The sequence below is a fragment of the Mastigoproctus giganteus genome, chromosome 11 (assembly GCF_048544385.1).
Source record: "Mastigoproctus giganteus isolate SK-2022 chromosome 11, ASM4854438v1, whole genome shotgun sequence".
Classification (NCBI taxonomy): Eukaryota; Metazoa; Arthropoda; class Arachnida; order Uropygi; family Thelyphonidae; genus Mastigoproctus; species Mastigoproctus giganteus.
In genome coordinates, this window is record NC_143585.1 from 139,296,242 (window position 1) to 139,318,281 (window position 22,040).

A 22,040-nucleotide genomic window follows, 5' to 3' on the forward strand; every position below is an offset into this window, starting at 1 on the left:
GGATGCTTCTATTGCACTGATGAATGTTTGGATACAGATTGAAAGCAGTGTCCCAAGATTCAGTTGCTGATTGTTATTTAATTGCTTACTCACAATTTCATATTTGATGATATGGAAGTTGAAAATAGTACACAACAGTAGTTATACAACAACTGATGTAGTAGTAGTAGTAGTGGCATGTGATGCAAGACAGCAAATGTATGAGCTTATGCAGCATCAGCCAAAAAAAAAAATTTTTTTTTTTTTTTTTTTTTTGCTGATGCTGCGTAAGCTCATACACTTGCTCATACCCTCTAAATATTTGTCCAGTTCCTCATTAAATTTATTTAACCTATCAACTTACAACGACAGATGGAAGTTTGTTCCAGCAATTAACCACCCTCTGGCTAAAGGCAAATTTCTGCACATCAATTCTACATCTATCTTTCCTCAATTTGAATTTATGCCCCCTTAGGTTCGTAGTCTGAACAAGTAAAAGAATACCATCAGAATTCAGCGTGCTCAACCCATTCAAGGCCTTATACACCTCAATCAGATCACCTCACAGGTGCCTATTCTCCAGCCGCTGCAATTTGCAGAACTTAAGCCTCTCTTGGTAAGAGGATCCCTTCATTCCCCTCACCAATCTTGTTGCCCTTCTCTGTACACACTCAAGCAAATCTACATATCCTTCCTAAAATGAGGCCTCCAGACCTGTATGCAGTACTCAAGGCGTGGCCTGACCATTGCCTTATGCAGAGGGACAATCACCTCCTTTTCCCTGCTATAAAAATTCCTGTATATCATTGACAAAACCCCATGACCTGCCCTGGCAGCCTGTCTGCATTGCTCAGAAAACTTCATATCTGACTGCACAGTTACTCCCAGGTCTTTTTCATTTTCTACCACCTTAAATAAAATTAAATGTCTTGTAATACAGCAGTTTCCAAAATTTAATAAAGCAGCATGATAAGTGTGTAAATATTTTTGGTGATTATGTTGAAAAATAAATGCTATGTTTAGGTCACTTTCCTTCCTATTTATTTTTTAGCATTAGCATTAGCATTAGTAGAGGCATATGATACAAGAAAGCAAGCGTATATAGCATCAACCAAAAAAAAAAAAAAAAATTCACCCATCTGTTAACTCCAAATGCTTGTCTAGTTCTGCCTTGAGTTTATTTAAGCTGTCAACTTCTTCAACGTCAGATGGAAGTTTGTTCTTGCAATCAACCACCCACTGGCTAAAGGCAAATTTCCACACAATCTAGTCTACAATTGTCTTTCCTTAATTTGAACTTATGTCCCCTCAGGCAAATAATGTAGGCAAGAGGAAGATCCCATCAGCATTGAATTTTCTCAAACCATTCAAGGCCTTATCCACCTCAATCAGATCACCTCACACGTGCCTTGTCTTTCTTTGTAATAGCAATCCTTTGTTCCATTCACTAATCTTGGTGCCCTTCTCTGTACTCGTTTAAGCAGCTTTACATCCTAAAATGAGGCCTCCTGACCTGACAGTACTCAAGGTGTGGCCTGACCATTGCCCTATACAAAGGGATAATAACCTCCTTATCGCAGCTAAAAATATTCCTGTATATCATGGACAAGGCACCATGAGCTAATTTTGCAGACTGTCTGCACTGCTCAGAAAACTTCATATCTGACTGCACAATTACCCCCAAGTCATTTTAATTCTCTACCAGAGTGAGTATAGTACCACACAGTTGATACGTTACTTTGGAGTTACTGCTACCCATCTGCAGTACTTTACATTTGTCAATGTTAAACTTCAGTTGCCACCTCTCATCCCACCAACTCAACTTTTCTAGATCCTGTTGCAGTTGTGTACTGTCATTAGTGTCATTAACAACTCCGCCAACCTTCCTATTGTCTGCAAACTTGGACATTAAGCCTGATATACCTTCATCAATATCATTGATAAATGCAGAAAACAACAACGGGATCAACATGGACCAACATGGACCCCTTGGGGACACCACTAATAACATTAGTCCACTAAGAGCAGTGTCCATTGATTACCACTCTCTGTCTTCTCCCACTCAACCATCCCTTTATTGATAGCAGAAACTTGCCCTTAATGCCATACTGCTCCAACTTGTACAGTAATTTTCTATGTGCAACAGTATCAAAAGCTTTCCTAAAATCCAAGTATATGATATCAAAATTATTTTTGCATCCAGTTCCTTTGTAACCTCATTGTAGTGTCTTATCTAGATGATCCTGCAGTGTTTCTTTAACCAGTGCCTCATTAATTTCCCTGGAACAGAAGTTAAACTAACAGGACTGTAATTACTTGTGTTCCCCTTTATGAATTGGGGTCACATTTGCACATCTCCAGTCCATGGGGACCTCCACTGAGTCCAAGAAAGCTTTCATAATTATGGCTAAGGGTTTGCTTACTTCCTTTGCTGCCTCCTTTAATATAACTGGATAGATCCCATCCATCCCAGGTGCCTTTCTTACATTTAATTTCAACAATTGTTGCTCCATTTTGTACTCAGTTATTACAAAATCATTTAGCTCCCTTCCAGAGTTTGATAAACTGCTGGCATTCTCCTCCCTGCATAACTCCTCATGTGTGAATGGAGATGAAAAATATTCATTCAGTTTGTCAGCTACCTGAGCGGGGTCCTCTACAGTTGAACGATTGATATCAAGTGGACCAATCTGATTCATCCCCTTCCTTCTAGAGTATACATAAGTAAAGAACTCTTTGCTGTTTTTCTTTGCATCCTCTGCCAAAGATTTCTCATAATCTGCCTTCACCTGCCTAACCTCCTTTGTGACTTCATTACACACAGCTTATATCTAACATAGGTGCAGGCGCCTCCGTAGCCAGGTGGGAAGGAGCAGCAGCAGTGCATAGCACACGCTTCTTGATTAGACCAGGGTTCGAGCCCGTCACCAACAAATACGGAGGATGCGGAAAGGTCAGGGAATGACCACCGCATATCCTGGAGCAATATGGCCTTAGTTGCTAATGCTCCTAAAAACCAAAATAACAATAACAAACAACTAACATAGGCGTCTGTGTCACCTTTTAATTTATACGCATTTTGCATTTTTCTTTTCTGTGCCATGAGTCTCATTAGGTCATCTATCATCCGTTTAGGCCTAAACCTTGAACAGTATTTCTTAGTTGGGACAAAAAGCCTTGTAGTTTCGTAGATTACTTCCTTGAATACTTCCCATTTAGAATTTGCTGTTGGCAACATCATCAGTTGGTCCCACTGTATAGACTTTGAAAACTGTCTCAGTTCATCATAGGCACCTTTACGAAATCAAAAACCCTTCCCTTTACCCCTGATGGTAATTACATCTTTAAGTAAATCCCACATCAGTACAGTGTGATCACTGACACCTATTGGTTCTTTTATCTGCAGATTCTTAATGCATGTATACTACTGATAATCAAATCAGTAGTATACATGCATTAAGAAAACAAGTATACTACTGATAATCAAATCAAGAGTATTACTCCCTAGTCACTCTTCTAGTTACTTATGAACTCTTAATCACAGCTTGAAAAATTAGTTTGTTATAGGTTACCTTAAAACAGACTTATGCTGTGTTTCTTATATAATTCAATTTCTGCTCAATTGATCTATGCTGCAGATCATCTGAACATCTCCAGAAGAGCTGCCCTTAATAATTTATTGCATAATTTTTTTGCCACAAAAGTTAAACTTACATGTTGATAATTATCCATTTCACCCATCCTCAGAACCACATTTTTAAAGTGAAGCAATTTACTCATCAGTTTACTTGCACACCACTGTCTGGTGATTCACATGTTCTGCCCAAATCTGTAAGAATTACATAAATGTTTTCACTGTTAATGTGAAGTTATCCTTCTCATAATTCATAGATTTGATTAGTGTGTGAACATTTTCTGCTGTTTTTACAGAATCTTCATTACCGTTCTGAAATATTTCAAACGTTAAAAATGTGAGTGAGGTTAGGACATTGATTGTCACCATACTTTGCTTTACCAATCTATTGGTTTTTTAGTTGCACTTGTCCTCAACTTTTTATTATTATTTTAATAAAGCTCTGATATGGTTGTATGTGAATGAATGACTTATTATACGCAATCAGTTTGTTACATTATAGTTGTATTATGTATATATTAAGTGCAATAGCATCATTAATACACAGCCATTTCTGAATAAACAGAATATTTATAAGGTGGCATCGTTTTAAGTTATATCTCATATTGTGAATACATTCATAATGAGTTGCCATGATATTGCACTACTTCAAATAAGTAAAGTTTCACCTAAGGAGAAGATTAATGTTACTTATTCTCAGATAGGTACCACCACCCAGACAGCACCATTTCAGGGCTATTTTGTATTTGTGTGGGATAATAACTCGACTATCCAGTTGTCCCTATTAGACTTAGAAAAGCAAAAAAGTAGAGGGAAAGTAATAGTAGGAGTGGAGGAGGAAAAGAAACGGTGTAGAAGAATGAAAGGGACAGTAACTCCTTCAACTCACACCACTCAAAAACTCATAAACTCCTTGAATAGGCAACACTTCCCCAGTGGAGAAGGCTGTTGTTACCTTACCTATTCTTGGAAACTCCGGACATCATCAGGTTACCCCAGGTGCCGTTTCAGGGCTATTTGGCCCTTCTTCGGTGGGTGGGTAGGTACTCAAGTGATGCAATGATGGCAAAACAGTTATGAAGTATAACTCCACAATATGAGAGATGCCTGATGGTGTATGATGTATTTAGACTAAGACGCATTTAGGGCTAAAGATTCAAGCTGCGAGCAAATTTAGACTATGTATATATTAAGTGCAATAGCATCATTAATACACAGCCATTTCGGAATAAACAGAATATTTATAAGGCGGCATCGTTTTAATTTATATCTCATATTGTGAATATCTTCACAACTGTGTTTTAACTTAAAGCACAGCCATTTCTGAATAAACAGAATATTTATAAGGCAGCATCGTTTTAAGTTATATCTCATATTGTGAATACCAGGGGCTCACATCTGGTGAGTATGGGCTCGGCACACCCAGGGTCCTGAGCTGGATATCATCATTCTTCTCTTTCTTGGTGATTCCTTTCTATTTTCTATTTCTATTTCTGATTCTCTCTCTCTCTCTCTCTCTCTCTCTCTCTCTCTCTCTCTCTCTCTCTCTCTCTCAGGGTAACTCGGGAATTTTTTTTGGCTGATGCAGCATAAGCCTCAGGTTTCCTTGCACCATATGGCTAATAATAATAATAATACAATATGAGATATAACTTAAACATGTGCATCACCATATTGTGAATACCTCCATCAATATAGTATAATTATAAGTATTAGTACTAACCAAAAAATTAGGCTTTTGCCACATCAGAAGAAAAAAAAAAAAAAAACTGTTCAACATCTATTCCTCTTATCATACACTTCTTACCACTATGAGATACTGAACCAGGTACATCTTAAGTATCACAAGACTACCATTCTTAAACACCTGGGAAAGCAGTTTTCTTCTGTGGTTAAGACATGCTGACCAAATGTAAACTTCCTGATAACCCAATGTATTAGTTCACTCATTAGTTTATTTATATATGCTCCCCAGTTTTTGTATACAATTTAAATATGAAAAATCCACATATGTTCAGTTTGTCCCCCCCACACACACAGTGCATTGTACATCTTAATGAGATCCCGCCTTAGATGCATAGTTTCTAAGCTCTGAACCCACATCATTCTAGTCTGCTCCTGTGGATGCCCCCTTTTCATTCATAACAGCAAAATGCCTGTATTTGGACCATTCAAGAAGCTCAGCATCTTTCTTTAACTGCAGCTCTAAACCTGAATATAATATTCCAAATGCAATGGCTCGCCTTTTACTTGTGTAATCAGTGGTGTAGCTACGATGTGGGCAGGCAAGGCAATTGCCTCTGGGGCCCTTTAGGGGGCCTGGCGTCTTTGGCTATCTCCTCTTTTTTGCAACTTTCATTAATTAAGTAGGGGCCCGAACATGTTTTTTGCCTCCGGGCCGGAAAAATACAACTAACTATAACTTGCTTCTCCTTTGATGAAAAATTATGGTAGCTGGTCATTGTTATTATTATTATTATTTTTATTAGCCATATGGTGCAGGGAAGCCTGAGGCTTATGCTGCACAAGCAAAAAAAAATTCCCGAGTTACGCTGAGAGAGAGAGAGAGAGAGAGAGGAATCACCAAGAAAGAGAAGAATGATGATATCCAGCTCAGGACCCTGGGTGTGCCAAGCCCATACTCACCAGATGTGAGCCCCTGGGGTTGTTATCTGACTTCATATCTCAGTGTACATGGTGTATAAATTATTTTAAAATTTTTTCTCAAATGCAGACCGACCATTACATTTGGTAGCATTAAAAATAACTGTCATTTCTGTGAGTCCTCCTGAGTAGTGCAGTAGTGATACTCAACATCCTACAACACCATGGATTCACAATTCATTTGAAAGTATTGAAACCCAGGAAAGAACCTGGGTTTGAATCTCCATCCCTTCAATGATGTAAGGAATGCTTGTGGCCTTTTTCCACATCAAAATTGAGTTAGTTGGTCTCAAGTGAGGGTAGCATGATTTTTCTGCCAGAAAATCAGGCTCTTTCATCCAGCAAACAGACCAGTGAACGTGCAATTTACAAATATAATATACTAGGTTTATTAGCTACTTACTGTGTAAAATTGAACTCTTTTTTTTTTTTTTTTTTTTGTTGTTGCTATTTCTCCTACCAGCTGTGTAGCCTGTCCAATTCAATGTGAAGAAGCACAGCCTGCCTTGCATCATTAATCTCCCTTATATCATCTCATATTTAATCTGCAATTAAATATCCTACCCTTTATTCCCTTATCAATATTGTCCAGTACAGAAAAAAAATTGTCCCTAGTAGCTAACTTTGAAACTCCCTGCACACTCTGAAGAATGACTATTCATAACTTTCTGCCTTCTATCCTTCAGCCATCTGTCAATCCATGAGGTGTGATTAGAAAGTTCAGGGAGTGAAGTAACATTTGAGGAATGAAACTTGCTAGCTAATTGCACAGTTCTTCAGTGTAGTCTCTTTGACACTTTATATCCGAGTTCTTATGCTTCTGCAACTTTCGGAAACATTCCTGATAGGCTGCTTTTGCAATTGCTAATAGTTCTGTGTTATTTCTGTATAATTTCCTCAGTTGTTGCAAATCTGAAACCTTTCAAGAGGACTTTTAGCTTGGGATTAAAAATAAATAAAAATCATAGCTGCTAAATTCAGTGAATATGATTAATTTTCAAATGAAGAAACATGGGGTGATGGAATGCTTTGCATGAATTCTTCAGTGGAAACTTACGAGTGTGCAGGAGCATTGTCATGATGCAAGTGCCAATTCCTCAAATCCCAGTTTCCTAGTCATTTTTCTGAATAGCATTGCACAATCAGCATAGAACTATTTTTTGGTATTCTTGGTTCATTCTTTCACAATGCAGGTTAAATTCATAATGAACCTGCAATTCAAAAAACATAATAAGGATGAGTTTGATCTTCACATTTCATTTAGGCCATCTTTCTTCATTTAGGCTTTGGGCTCTGTCCTCCATTGCAAGGACTACCTTTTTGATGTGAAACATCCTTGGTCGCATCAACCAAGTAAATCTGATCGGTCATAAAAAATGCATCATGGAAGTGATATCATCTTTGGAATTAGCCAGAGGTTCTTCCCACGATTCCACCACTAGTCAGTGCTGAGCACTCACTAGAAGTGTGATTAGAGTGCGCAATGCATTTTTTGTGACCAGTACTATATCCTTAGGAAGAGGTTAGTAAATCCAAACCAAAACCTAATTACCCATTTAATTGTATCCATTTGTTGGATACTATAATTGCAACAATACAAATATTTGTCAACAATATTTTCGTATCAAAATACCTGAAAGAAGCATGAAGGATGTTTCTCATAAAATCATCTACCACATGTGCAGAGCATGCCATAATGTCAACCTAATGTATAGTAATGTAGGCAAACAGCCTAAAAACTATATTAATAATTTTCACATGGTATAAGAATAGTTTTAATATAATACCCTTAATTTGCTAGGAAACCCCCCCCCCAACAGTCACCTGAGCTTTCTGGAAGCATCCAAAAAATGGGGAGTGGGGGAGATGGTGGTAGAGGGAGATTTATAGCAGGTAAAAGGAAGGATGGGAAATTAAGTTGAGAGGGAAAGCCCTGATTTGGGGAGCCCACCCAGAGGCAGGGAAAGAATAAAAGCTTGCAGAGCTAGAGCATCCTGCACAAAGGTATGCCATTTTGGCATCTCACAACTGCAAAAAGTCAGCAGCACCTGTCCCATAAAGGTATTCGAGAAAAAACCCTGATGTTTAGCATCCCGCAACCTCGAAGGGATGCCTGCAATGCCATGGTGATGTAAGAATGGGTTTTGTTGCCACAGAATCTTATAGGCCTCTATGTTCAGCATGATCCACTATCAGGCCTGTTTAACCATTGGAGGTGTTCGTACACTGTACTGATGTCATGTGAGCATATTTTTGAGCATCTTGTATCGACTTCTGTAATGTGACCTTTTTGGTTATTCTTATACAACCGCTATAATGTCCCTTGTGGCTGACCAAAGTTTCCCACTGTCCTCTCGTTTCATTATTCTATGGTACTCCACCATCCCAGTGGAAAAGAGCTGAGCTTGAGTCCCATCTATGATGAGAAATTTTTATGGGCCCTTTTCACCATGTGGCTGAGTTAGTTGATCTCCAGCGATAGTAGCGTTTTTTCTCCCAGAAACTTGGGTTTTTCTTCCAACAAATGAAAAATCGACCTATTAGATTATATATATAAACCTGAAGATATATATATATTATATATATAAATATAATCTTTATTTTAAGGTTCATAGGTACACACAAGTATCCTACCTTTACAAACTCTTTATGGCACTAAGCCAGGGGTTAACAAGCAGTGGCAGAGACCATCTCGCCAGAATTATAATGCGGGGGCAAGTAAAAAGGTTAAATGCGAGTAAAGAGTAAAGTGCCGACCGGGCTAGCCGAGTGGGTAAAGTACCTGCCCGGCAACCCAAAGGTCGCGGGTTCGATTCCCGCCTCGGGCTTGGATCAAAGTACTGCAAAAACCTTGGGAGGTGCAATATGGCCACAGAAGCCGATGCGCCAACAACTACCAAATCAAAAAAAAAAAAAAAAAAAAAAAAGCGAGTAAAGTAAATTACAATTGCATGCTAATAAAATCAATTAGATTATATTAACTTTAAAAAATAATAATAATAATACATCAAATTACAAAAAAATGAAAGAAATTAGACTAACACAAGATAGTTTTCTTCAGTTGGGTTTTTCGTGAGACTTGTCAAGCCAAGACGAATTCAGATCAGTTGATGTATGGAAACAACGTGCTGATCTAAGATGAGATGTCTGTACTTGTCCTCTGTGATTTTACACATGTTGGCATCCAGGAGTTGAAATAAATGAAGCTTCTGATAAGGGAGGAAACTATCTTTAAGATATAACCTAGAAGAGAGTAATAAACTTGGGAGAGGAGCGGAGAGCTGGTTCAGGGGATCCTCTGACACACGGTGTCCGAAATGCTAATGCTAACAGAAAGTCTTCTAAAAGCCTGCCTCTGCAGTCTAAATAATCATTGTATCATAAAAATAATTTCACATTGGAATCAGTAGTAAACAGTATATTTACAGGATGAAGCATGACAAAACCTTTTTCAAAATAGCTGGTGATAAGTTTGTATCTGCAGTGGGTGGTAGTAAAGAGAGCAGTTAAAAGGAGAAGGAAGACATCGAAACCAGAATACAAGTTGAATTTTGGTTGCACAAACCAGAAATAAGAGTAATATCAAACTGATTGTTGACAGCGATGATAACCAATTTGTGATATCAGTGTCTGTAGAATGAATAATTCTGGAGAAGCATCAAAAAGTGCCTAGAAAAGAATGGTTCATTGATGCAAATGAAGTTATGAGAATTTAACTGCAATAAGTCAGATTTCATCAGCTACACTTCTAAACTGCTGGGATTAATCTGATAGATGGAGATAAGTTCAGGTGTTGAAACCCTGTCAGTTAAAAAAAAATGTTAGGCGCTAAGATTCTCCCACCGATCATTTTGATAGTGCAGTTTAGTCTTCTTTCATGGATTAAGGCTGAAAAATATAGTTAATTCAGTGATGTGGCCATCGATGTTGTGTGCTGCTGTGGTGGGAGAAGATTCTAGGTTGGCCACTTTAGGAGCCAGTATTCTGTAGTGTTTAATTATTGTGTTTGCAGCCAAACCCCATAACTCTACTCCATACGGTATGAATTCGAAAATCGTCCTGCTATGCATTTTTTATCAGATTTTTGTTCTGAATATGTAACAAGTGCTTTGTAATCCACCATTTCCTGTTGAATTTGGCACGGAGCTCTTCTATATAAAGATGGAATTTTACTTTTTGGTCAAAGATCACACCCAGATCTCTGAATTTTGACATGGGGGATCAAAACTCCTTCAATCATTGGCTGAATTATTGTTAGTGGGGGTTCCAGTGAGAAGACCCCAATGGCAGATTTTTCAGGATAACTTGCAGGTTATACACCAATGAGCCCAAACATGACCACCTACCTAATATGAGGTTGGTGGTCCATGTGAAGCCAAAACAGCTCATACCCGGTGAGGTATGGATGCTACAAGATTTCTAAATGTCTTGTGGTATCTGGTAGCAACACGTAACCAGCAGATCCTTTAACTCCTGTAAGGTCTTTGGTTGAAATGCCACAGATCAGAGTTGCTATTCCAAGAAACCATAGATGCTCGATGGGATTGATGTCTGGGGAATTTGGAGGGAAGGGCAACACTTCGAAGTCTTCCTCATGTTGCACACACCAGTCTTGAAAAATGCAAGCAGCATGGCATGGTGCATTATCCTGCTGAAAGACGGCACTGCCAGAGGGTAAGACCGTTGCCATGAAGGGTGTACCAGGTCAGCAATGATGTTCAGGTAGGTGGTGGATGTCAGAGTGCCCAGCACATGGGTGACTGGACCCAGGGTATCCCAGCAGAACATCGCCCAAAGCATGACACTGCCGCCACAGGCTTGTTTTTGTACCATGGTGCATCTAGGTGCCATCACTTCCCCAGGTAAATGACGCAAACATACCCGACTGTCCATATGGTGCTACAGGAAACGTGATTCATCCGACCAGAGGACCTTCCAGTTACTCAAGGTGCAGTTTCGATGCTCACGTGCCCATTGTAGGTGCTGTCGACGGTGAACTGTGGTTAGCATGGGCACTCGGAGCACCCTGCGGCTACGCAGCCTCATTTTCAGCAAAGTTCGATGTACTCTGTGTTGTGGCACATTGCTCCCATCACCAGCATTCCAATTACTGCTAGTTGCCACATACCATCTGGAAGAGACTTCGCTCACCTCAAGCATTCATGACCCGTGGCTGTCCAACACCTCGCCGGCAGTTCGTGGGTTTCCCTCCTCTGACCATTTTCGGTAGGCACTAACCATGGCTGACTGTTCACATCCCACTAGCCGTGCCATTTCAGATATGCTCTGACCTAGTCTTCTAGCCATCACAATTTGGCCTTTGTGAAACTCGCTTAAGACTTCTGGGAATATATCTGGAGCAGTGAAGTACGACATAACAGCAAAGCACCCTGGATAGAAGTAGAACGGAAGAAAACGAAGGACACAAGAGATGAGGGAGTGGGAGATTCGAGAAGAAGAAGTAAAACAGTCGATCAGGAACACCCACAACTGGCGAACCTCAGGAATTGATAACATCCACAACTACTGGTACAAGAAGCTCACCTGCACACACACAAGCATCTAGCAGAGCAGTTCACTCGAATGATAAGGCACCCGGAGATAATCCCGAAGTTTATGACTGAAGGAGTCACATATCTGAAGCCTAAAGATGAAGATACAAGAAACCCGGTGAAATACAGACCGATCACATGCCTCCCCCGATGTACAAGATCCTGACCAGCTGCATAACTAAGAAGATATCAGACACCTCAGAGAGTCAGAAGAATAAACAGCAGAAAAGATGCAAGCGGAGGAACAAAGAATGTTAGGAGCAATTAACCATAGATGCCGCAGTTATGGAGCAAGCCTTCAAGAAGCACCGCAACCTATACACGGCCTACATCGATTACCGCAAGGCCTTCGACTCCGTACTTCATAGCTGGCTAGTAGAGAACCTGATGATCTACAAGGTCAATCCGATAGTGGCAAACTTCCTGGGAGCAACAATGGCGAAATGGAGTACCATCATTAAGGTCGAGACCATCACAACCAAGCCAATCCCCATTAGAAGAGGAATCTTTCAGGGAGATGCTCTGAGCCCACTATGGTTCTGTCTAGCACTCAACCCGCTATCCACCATGCTCAACGGCAATAAGTATGGCTATAACCTGAAAGAACCTATACACCCTCACCCACCTGATGTACGTCGATGACATCAAGCTCTATGCGAGAAGCAACTCCAGCAACTACTCTGGATCACCGAAGAATTTACCACGGACATCAGGATGCAATTTGGTCTAGAAAAATGCAAGACCCACAAACTGCACCAGGGAAAATTAGTTGGCCCAAACTACCAGCTGCTGACTGGTAAAGAGATCGAAGCTATAACAGAAGGAGAGAACTACAAATACCTAGAGATGATGCAGGCTCAGCAGTTAGAGCACAAGGAAATCAAGAAGTGCCTGACCGAAAAATATCATCAGAAACTCAGAAGCTGCTGAAAGCAAAATTGAACGGAGGGAACACAGTTAAAGCCATAAACACCTATGCAGCTCCAGTAGTAATACACATTCGGGGTCATAGATTGGACTAACACCGAACTAGAAGATATCATGCGAAAGACAAGGACAATGATGACCAAGAGTCGCCAAAACCACCCGAAGTCAGCAGTGGAGAGAATAACAATACCTCGGAAAGGGGGAGGAAGGGGCCTGATAGACCTGACAGAACAACAGAAAACAGCGATAGTTAACCAGAAGGATTACTTCGAGAACAACGAAGTAACAGCACCACTCCACCAGGCCATAAGGAAGATAGATAAGTGGTATACCCCTTTCAACCTAAGCGAGGAAACCCCTCCCCCACCAAAAAAAGTTACAAGAAACGAAGATAGAAAGATGGGCAAAGAAGCCACTCTACGGCAGACACTACAATGACCTCCATCAAGAACACATCGATACCATTGCTTTCAATGCATGGCTCATAAGCCGGACGCTCTTCCCCGAGACTGAAGGATTCATGCTGGCCATCCAAGACCAGGAAATCAACACCAGAAACTATAGAAAATACATCGCAAAGCAGCCTGGAATGTCAGATGACATATGTCGACGATGCCAATGGCCTCAGAAACGAATCAACACATCAGCGCGGGGTGCAAGGTGATCACTCAGACTGAGACACTCATAGACACGACAAGGTAGCCAGGATAATACATCAGAAGCTAGCGAGGAAATACCAGTTGATCAAAGAAAGTGTACCATACTACAAGTACGAATCCCAGGCAGTACTAGAGACCCGAACTCACAAGCTGTACCGGGACCGTGCCATAATAACGGATAAGACCATCCCGCACAACAAATCAGACATAACCCTTGTGGACAAGATGGAAAAGGCTACCTATCTGATTGACATAGCGATGCAGAACACTAGCAATGTCCAGAAAACCCATGACGAAAAAATTAGGAAGTACACGAACCTGAGACATGAGATCAAGGAGATGTGGCATATGCAAGGAGTATCAACCATCCCAACCATCGTTTCAACAACCGATATGGTACCAAAGACTCTACATAGCTGCCTACTAACAATAGGTCTCCCAGAGAACACGTACAAGGAACTCCAGAAAGTCGCAATCCTGAACACCTGTAGGATCAGGCCCCTTCCTCCCTCTTTCCGAGGTATTGTTAGTCTCTCCACTGCTGACTTCGTGTGGTGTTGGGGGCTCTTGGTCATCATTGTCCTTTTCTTTCGCATGATATCCTCTAACTCAGTGTTAGTCGATCCCATCTTAGTACTGGAGCTGCACAGGTGTTTATGGTTTTCAATGTGTTCTCTCCAGTCAATTTTACTTTCAGCAGGCTTCTGAGTCTCTGGTGATATTTTTCGGTCAGACACTTCTTTTAAGTGTTGAGCCAACATCATCCCTAGGTATTTGTAGGTCTATCCTTCCGTCATAGCTTCGATCTCTTTACCAGTCTGCAGCTGATAGTTTCGGCCAACTAATTTTTCCTGATGCAGTCCGTGGGGCTTGCATTTGTCTAGACCAATTTTCATCTTCATGTCCTTGCTTATTTCTTCGGTGATCCGGAGTAGTTGCTGGAGTTGCTTCTCGGTTTACACGTAGAGCTTGATGTCATCCATGTAAATCAGGTGGGTGAGGGTGTACAGATTCTTTCTTCCTTCTTTGAGGTTATATCCATACTTGCTGGCGTTAGGCATGGTGGATAGCGGGTTGAGTGCTCTACAGAACCAGAGTGGGCTCAGATCATCTCCCTGAAAGATTCCTCTTCTGATGGGTATTTGGTCTGGTTGTGATGTTCTCGACTTTAATGGTAGTACTCCATTTCGCCATTATTGCTCCTAGGAAGTTTTTCACTATCGGATTGACCCTGTAGATCTTAAGGTCTACAGGGTCAATTAGTAACGGAGTCGAAGGCCTTGCGTTCTTCGATGTAGGCCGTGTATCGGTTGCGGTGCTTCTTGTAGGCTTGGTCTATAACTGCACTAACTATGATTAATTGCTCGTTGCATCCTTAGCTCCTCCGCTTACATCCTTTCTGCTGTTGAACCATTATGTTCTGACTCTCTAAGCGGTCTGATATCTTCTTGGTTATGCAGCTGATTACCTTCATTGGGAGGCAGGTGATTGGCTTGTATTTCGCCGGGTTTCTTCGTCACATACCTCCTTCAGTGAGAAACTTCGAGATTGTCTCTGGGTGCCTTATCATTCGAGTGAACTGCTCTGCTAGGTGCTTGTGTGTGTGTGTGTGTGTGTGTGTGTGTGTGTGTGTGTGTGTGTGTGTGTGTGTGTGTGTGTGTGTGTGTGTGTGTGTGTGTGTGTGTGTGTGTGTGTGTGTGTGTGTGTGTGCAGGTGAGCTTCTTGTACCAGTAGTTGTGGATGTTATCAATTCCTGAGGTTCGCCAGTTGTGGGTGTTCCTGATCGACTGTTTTACTTCTTCTTCTCGAATCTCCCAGTCTCTCATCTCTTGTATGTCCTTCATTTTCCTCCGTTCTACTTCTATCCAGGGTGCTTTGCTGTTATGTCGTACTTCACTGCTCCAGATATATTCCCAGAAGCCTTTGATCGTCTTCTCCTCGGGTGGTCCGTTTTCTGCCTTCTCATTTTCACCCAGTTTCCTGTAGAAGGCTCTTTGGTCCTCATCGAAGATTCGGTTGTTTATTTTCCTCTGGGAGCTCTCTTTGTATTGATGTAGTCTCTTGCTGAGCGAGAGGAGGTTCTGCTTCAGTGTGTCCAAGCATTCTCCTATTCTTTGATTTCATGTTTGCTGTGGGCGCTGTCTGGCTTGAGGATGCTCTTCACTTTTCGAATCAATTTCTTACTTCTATTACCCTATTGGTACTGGATGAACTCATCTATCTTGACTCTTAATTCTTCTATCTTCTGCTGAAGTCTTCTTTTCCAAGCTGGCGGTTCCTTCTGTTTTCGGTTCTTCTGCTGCTAATCTTTCATTTCTCTTCCATTAATCTTAGTAGCTGCTATGGCGGCACAGTATACGGCTGTGTGGATAGCCTCCAGCGTTGCACCATTGTTGTCAAGGTAATGTGGCGTTATTTGCCGATTGAGGTGGTCTGTTACTCTCCACAGGATTTTATTTGGCCTCTGCTTAGATATCACGTGGGTTCTTGTGGGGTCCATTCCTTTGAATTGTGTTATGGCTTTCTTTCACTTATTTATTTATTTATTATTCAATTTATTCCATATGCTTCACCCCTGAACAGCCTTCAGCTAGGAGGGTGCCTATATACATTTGTACATTTTGACTTAGACAGCAAACATAGAAGTCGTACATAAATTACACATATTATTATTATTTCTATTTTATAGAAACAGTTTCTATATAATATTATGAACATTAGTTTCTTTATCCAACAAACATCTAAAGTGAGCAAATATTCCGGATAAAAATATATACAGTGACACGAGCAAAAGGTAGAGACATATAAACACATACGCGTCCTAATGTGTGCACATACAGCCAATACATATACATACAAAACACATAATGATTTAAAACAAATTAATTCTTCAGCAAAGTAGAGTTCATGGGAGATTCCATCCTGAAGGAGATAATCAGGAAACTTCTACAGTTGTATGTGGTGGTACATGTCCTGTATCTTCTCAGATCTGTACGCTTTCTCATCACAGAACTTGTGGGGATCAATCTTCAGGGTGTTGTACGTTTGGAGGATGTTAGACGGAAAACATCTTCTAAGCATAGTTAAATTCTGTAATAAGCTTCTTAGGGGAATCCATGAACTATTGCAAAGGACGCGGGAAAGCCTAGGACCTGCAACAAGATTATGGACATTTGGAGCGTCAAAGCGATCGGTGAGGAGTTGACAGAGATTACGCAGATTTCCTGTAATCAGCAACTGATTCCAAGGGGTGCAACGTTTTCCAGTCAACTGGTTCACCCACAATGTAAACTACGCGGAGATGGGGGGAACCCCTTGTGCTGTTTGACCCTAAATACGTTGTCACTTGTCTTCTATGCTGGATAGCATGACCGTCTCTTTCCACTTCAGCTACTCTGGGTTGTATTTCTTCTTGCTGTTCCTCCTCTGGTCCCATATTGACATATTCTTTGTTCTTTGTAGTTGATCGCTCACATCCTGCTTGATTTTTACCAAGATGGCAGGAGCTATTAGGTTCTTTGTGACGATGGTTATTCTTTGGTCCGTTAAACGCTGTTCGGTGACTTGAATATTCAGGAATCGTATGTAGTCGCGAGATGTACATTGTCATCTCGGTCTCAAGCCTGGTTATTTCATTGTATGCTCGCATGGTGTACGTATTCGTTTCGATGCTCCACTTCATTCGTTGGCGTCTTCTTCCTTCCTGGGTGATCACTAGCAGATTTGCACAGGAGCACTTCCAGTTGGTGAGGCTAGATGGTCTTGTCCTTTTCTTGTGGTAGCCACACGGGGGTCAGCGCCACTTGCTGCACTGTCTTGCTCAGGAGACTCTTCAACATTTCGAGCTGACTCTGCCTGTGGCCTGAACGCGAGTGACTTTATCCAGTGCCACACTCGATGCAGTGTGATTAATATTTCTCGGCGACATCATCGATCAATGGAGATGGACTTGTTTAGCTTTGGCTTATGTCCAGTGGGTTTTTTAGTTCTCTCGCGTGACACTAGATGCCGTCACTCCGACCTTGGAGAAGGCATGTCCAGTGGAGCAACTTTCGCAATGTTTTTTTTTTTTTTTTTATTATTCTTATATCGGTCTCCCAGTTTTATAGAGCCGCGTTCGCTTCCACCAAGGTGAGATTCGAGCCCGGGTCCATCAGGCTGGTAGTCCAGTTCCTTAACCACTGGTCTAACCCACCCATTATTATTATTATCATTAGCCATATGGTGCAAGAAAGTGCGAGGCTTTTGCTGCACCAGCCAAAAATTTTTGAGTTACCCTGAGAGAGAGAGAGAGAGAGAGTCAGAAAAAAAAGGAATCACCAAGAAAGAGAAGAATGATGAGAAATTTCTAAATTTGATTCAGCTCTGGAACAATTGAATCAGTCCTGAAACAATTGCTAAATTTGATTCAGCTCTGGCAGAGCATATTTGCCGTATTCAGAAATCTGAATGGAAAAATATCGTGCATTATTCGGGTGGTCAAATACAAAATGAAATTATCGAAATAATTTCACAAAATATTACAGATAAAATACTATAAATGACTAGAGAAGCTAAATATTTGTTATGATTGTACTATAATCACTGAAGACGAAAATAAACATATGGATACAAGGAATCGTTCTAAATCAATAGTCTTAAAAATAACATCTTATAGTTTATTTGTTCAATTATAATTTGGCATGATACTTTAAATAAAATTTATCCGGTAAGTAAAATGCTCAAAAAAAAGAAAGAAAGAAAAAAGGATTCTTATATACATGAAGCTCTTGAATGTATACAAAATATCACGGAATATTTTAAAGAAAATAGAATAGAGGAAGCAGTCTAAACAATTCTCGATTCGACTAATAATATGGCTACTATCATTGGCATTGAAGCCTCTTTCCCAGAAGGAAGCAGTGTAAGGAAAGGATTACAAAAACATCATTTCGATTATGAAAGTAGAGATGAAGCTATTCAGGATCCGCTATAAAATTTCAATTTTTTTTTTATTTCAAATTATGGACACAATAATTTTCTCGTTTACAAATATGAAAGAACATGTAGATGTTTTATAACATTTCTGAATTTAAAAAATGGACAGATGACGATTATTTAAATCATTTGCATATTAAGTGACATTGATCGTAATGAATCCGATATTGATGGTTTACATTATCTGAAGAATTTCAAGTACTTCAAATTTATATTAAAGACAATATTACTCAATTTAAAGTTTTACAATATATTTTTAAAAATGATTTTACAGATACTTTTCCAAATGTAGCAGATGCATTAAGAATTTTTCTAACTTTACCAATTTCAGTTGACTTACGTGAACGGGGTTTTTCAAAATTAAATTAATCAAAAATTATTTGCGATCGATGATGTCTCAACAACGAATCTCTAATTTGGCAATAATTTCAATAGAAATGATTTTTTGAACAAATAAACATAAATGAAATAATTAATAAATTCGCACATCTTGAAGGAAGGAAACATAAATTTGTATAATTTTTTAGCATTATAATTTTCCTTTTATTTTTATTATTGTGGGTACGATTAACAGTGATTTGGAATTGAATGATTTTTTTTTATTCGTTTGTTGTTTGATTATATTACATGTGAGATATGTTGTAATTCTTTTCTTTTTCAATAAATTAATAATAATTATTTACGCCTTTTTTTATTTTTTAATCTAAATATTTTGGGGCGGAAAATTTGATTTTGCTTACTGACAGCACATAGGGTGGCAGGGGCCCTACCGCCATGTTTTGCCCAATTTATGGGCCGGCTCAGGTCTATAGATAGATATACCATCAATATTCGGTAAACAAATCCTTCCTACTTCATTTCAGTTAATCACTAGTTTCATTAAAAGTTAAATTATGCCAAACTGTCACCTTTCCTCTTTTTTTTTTTCTTTTCTTTGTATTATGACTCTTTTGTATTTCTGATTTATCAAAATTGGTAGACGGGCAATATTTTACCTATCGAACACTTTTCAGGCAGCCAGCTATCGAAACTGTTTAGAAAACTATATAAAAGCCAAATACATATACTGTAATTCTCTAGATACGTTATTTGAAAGGGTGGTTGTTTATTCAAATTTGTCCAAGGCGCCCATTTTAATGGTTTTGAGGGATTAAATTAGAGTTACCTAAATAATTAATAATTTCCGTGATACTTTTCGAACCTATTCTGAAACTGTAAGCAATTAAATTGCAACGGATGGTTTCATTACATTTTTATACCCCTCGACAGAGTACAATTGTCAGCCCTGTTATACATAAATAGCAGACAGAGAGAAAGATAGAAATATAATGAAAGGTGATTATATAAAAAAAAAAAAAAGCTCGCAATAACTAGCGTGTACTTCAGAAAACCAAACTTTTTTATTGATAACAAAAATTTCTTTCAGCAATATTGTGCGATACGGATGGTTGTTAGGATATTACTGTGGAGCGGAAAAATGCTGTGGTATAATGAACTGCATTCGACTGAACTCCCAATGCATCAATGCACTTTCATAGTACGATGGCTTTTCTCGTCAACAGTAGTCCGGATGCTTGGTGGTGTCCTTTGCTACTCGTGAAATATTTCCACACGCCAATTAAGTGAATGTCCAAACTTAAACCTAATAAGGTTTCTGGGTTTCCTATACAGAGAAGCAAGAAGTCACTCCACTTTATACACATTTGACGTTTCATTCACATTTGCATCTCGCCTTCGTGTTAGTATTTCGGTCCGTGTTAACCACACGCAACATTTCTCAGGTGCAAACTGAGCGTTTGAAATGGGCATCGTACTTGTAAGTATTCTTACGTTTCTTTTGTTGAGAAAGTTTTTCTGAAGATGAGATTCAATTGCTCGTTTCAGCTAATACAGCGCATTAGCATCTAAGCATTACCGTCCAAACCATGTTGTGATGTTTGTATTATGTTCGTTCAAGTCCATGTATGCTCACAAGCCGATTGGAATGTTGCGGCCTGAAAAACCCAAAATAGCTCACTTAATTGGGCGTTCCTAGCGTAGCGAAAACCCTACACACGCCCTCGCGGGGAGCACAGTGGATATAATCGCCGTGTGCCCCACACTGGCTTTGAAAATGCCCAGGTTCGAATTCCGTCGATGATTTGAGGAAGTTTTATGTTTTTTTTTTTTCACAAAGTGTCGAGTTTCATGGTTTTCATCCCGAAAACTTGGGTCCTCATCCGGGAAACTGGCAATTCAACCACAGAACACATGCAATTTGCAGATATAATCACAGCGCAATATGATCTAAGTCGTTGTTCGAAAAATATTACAACTCCTCCTCCCAAGACAGCATAAAAATTATGGGTCGCTGATTTATAATGAAATTTGTAATAAATAATGGAATTTTGAAAAAATGCGGGTTGCTCTAGCTAATTTTTTTTGGTAGTTTATCGGTTTTATTTTATTTTTCTACTACCTGGCTACCGTAAACCCCTTTCGATATATTTAAACTCAGTCATGGCAGCCTTTTTCCGTATAGTGTGCCACTATTCGTAAACCATGAGCTAACCTTCTTCGACATCACAAAGGAGACATCAGGTAAGAAATTTCTGGTTACAGTGCCAACAGTTGAATTGTTCCACCTTGTTTGCCCGATATTTATTAGCTCTTTAAAGCATCGAGCTTTTTTCCTTTTATTATCATCTTTCAGCGATAGGTCTACATCCATGATGAGGTAGGTATTCCTTTTTTTGAGCCTGAAGCATAATCCTCTAAATATTACATATAGGTCTAACGGCAGAGTCCCTGCAATAACCTGAATTGCCGCTGTGGACACCGTTCGGCAGATGCGATGTGTTGCTAGCAGCATTGCCCTCTGAATTGAGTTGAGTTTTTCCTTCATTCTCTCTCTCTCTCTCTCTCTCTCTCTCTCTCTCTCTATGGAACCAAGCTCCTGCCGTGAATGAGAGTATGGAAAGGAATATCACTTTATAGTAGAAGAGCAGGGTCCGCCTGGACTGTCTCCACTCATTTCTTGAAATTCTAATGATGGAGGCTGTAAACTTCCTCGTTTTTTCACGAAGGTATTGCAGGTGAGGTAGGAATGATAGCCTGTGGTCTATGATCATGCCCTGGCCTGCACAATCAGGGTTAGATGGATACCATTAATTTTTACCAGGGGGGGGAGAGCCTTCTTATGTCAAGTTTGGTTTTAAAAATCATCATCTTTGTTTTGGTGGGATTAATTTTAAGTTTGTTGGTTGCCATCCAGGAGGTGAGGCTATCAAGGACAGATCTTAAATGACCTGAGATAATGACAGTCAAATCATGGGCAAATGCAATGACTTTAGTATGCTCAAATGATTTGTGTAGCCAGTTTTGAAGCACCATATTCCAGACCAGGGATCCCAGAACCGATCCCTGTGGAAATCCCCGGTAAACAGGCCTGCGAATCTGTTGGTATTTAAATTTTACGATGATCGATCGCTCTGAAAAGTAGCTTCGGATTAGCCAATAGAGATTGTGAGGGCATTCTGCCTATCTGAGGTCCTCCAGGGCGCTTTCCCACCACACGTTGTTGAAGGCTTCCTCAAAATCAATTAACAGGGCAGTTTCGTACTTGTAATTGAATATCTCCAGATGCAGGACCAGGTCTGAGAGGGCCTC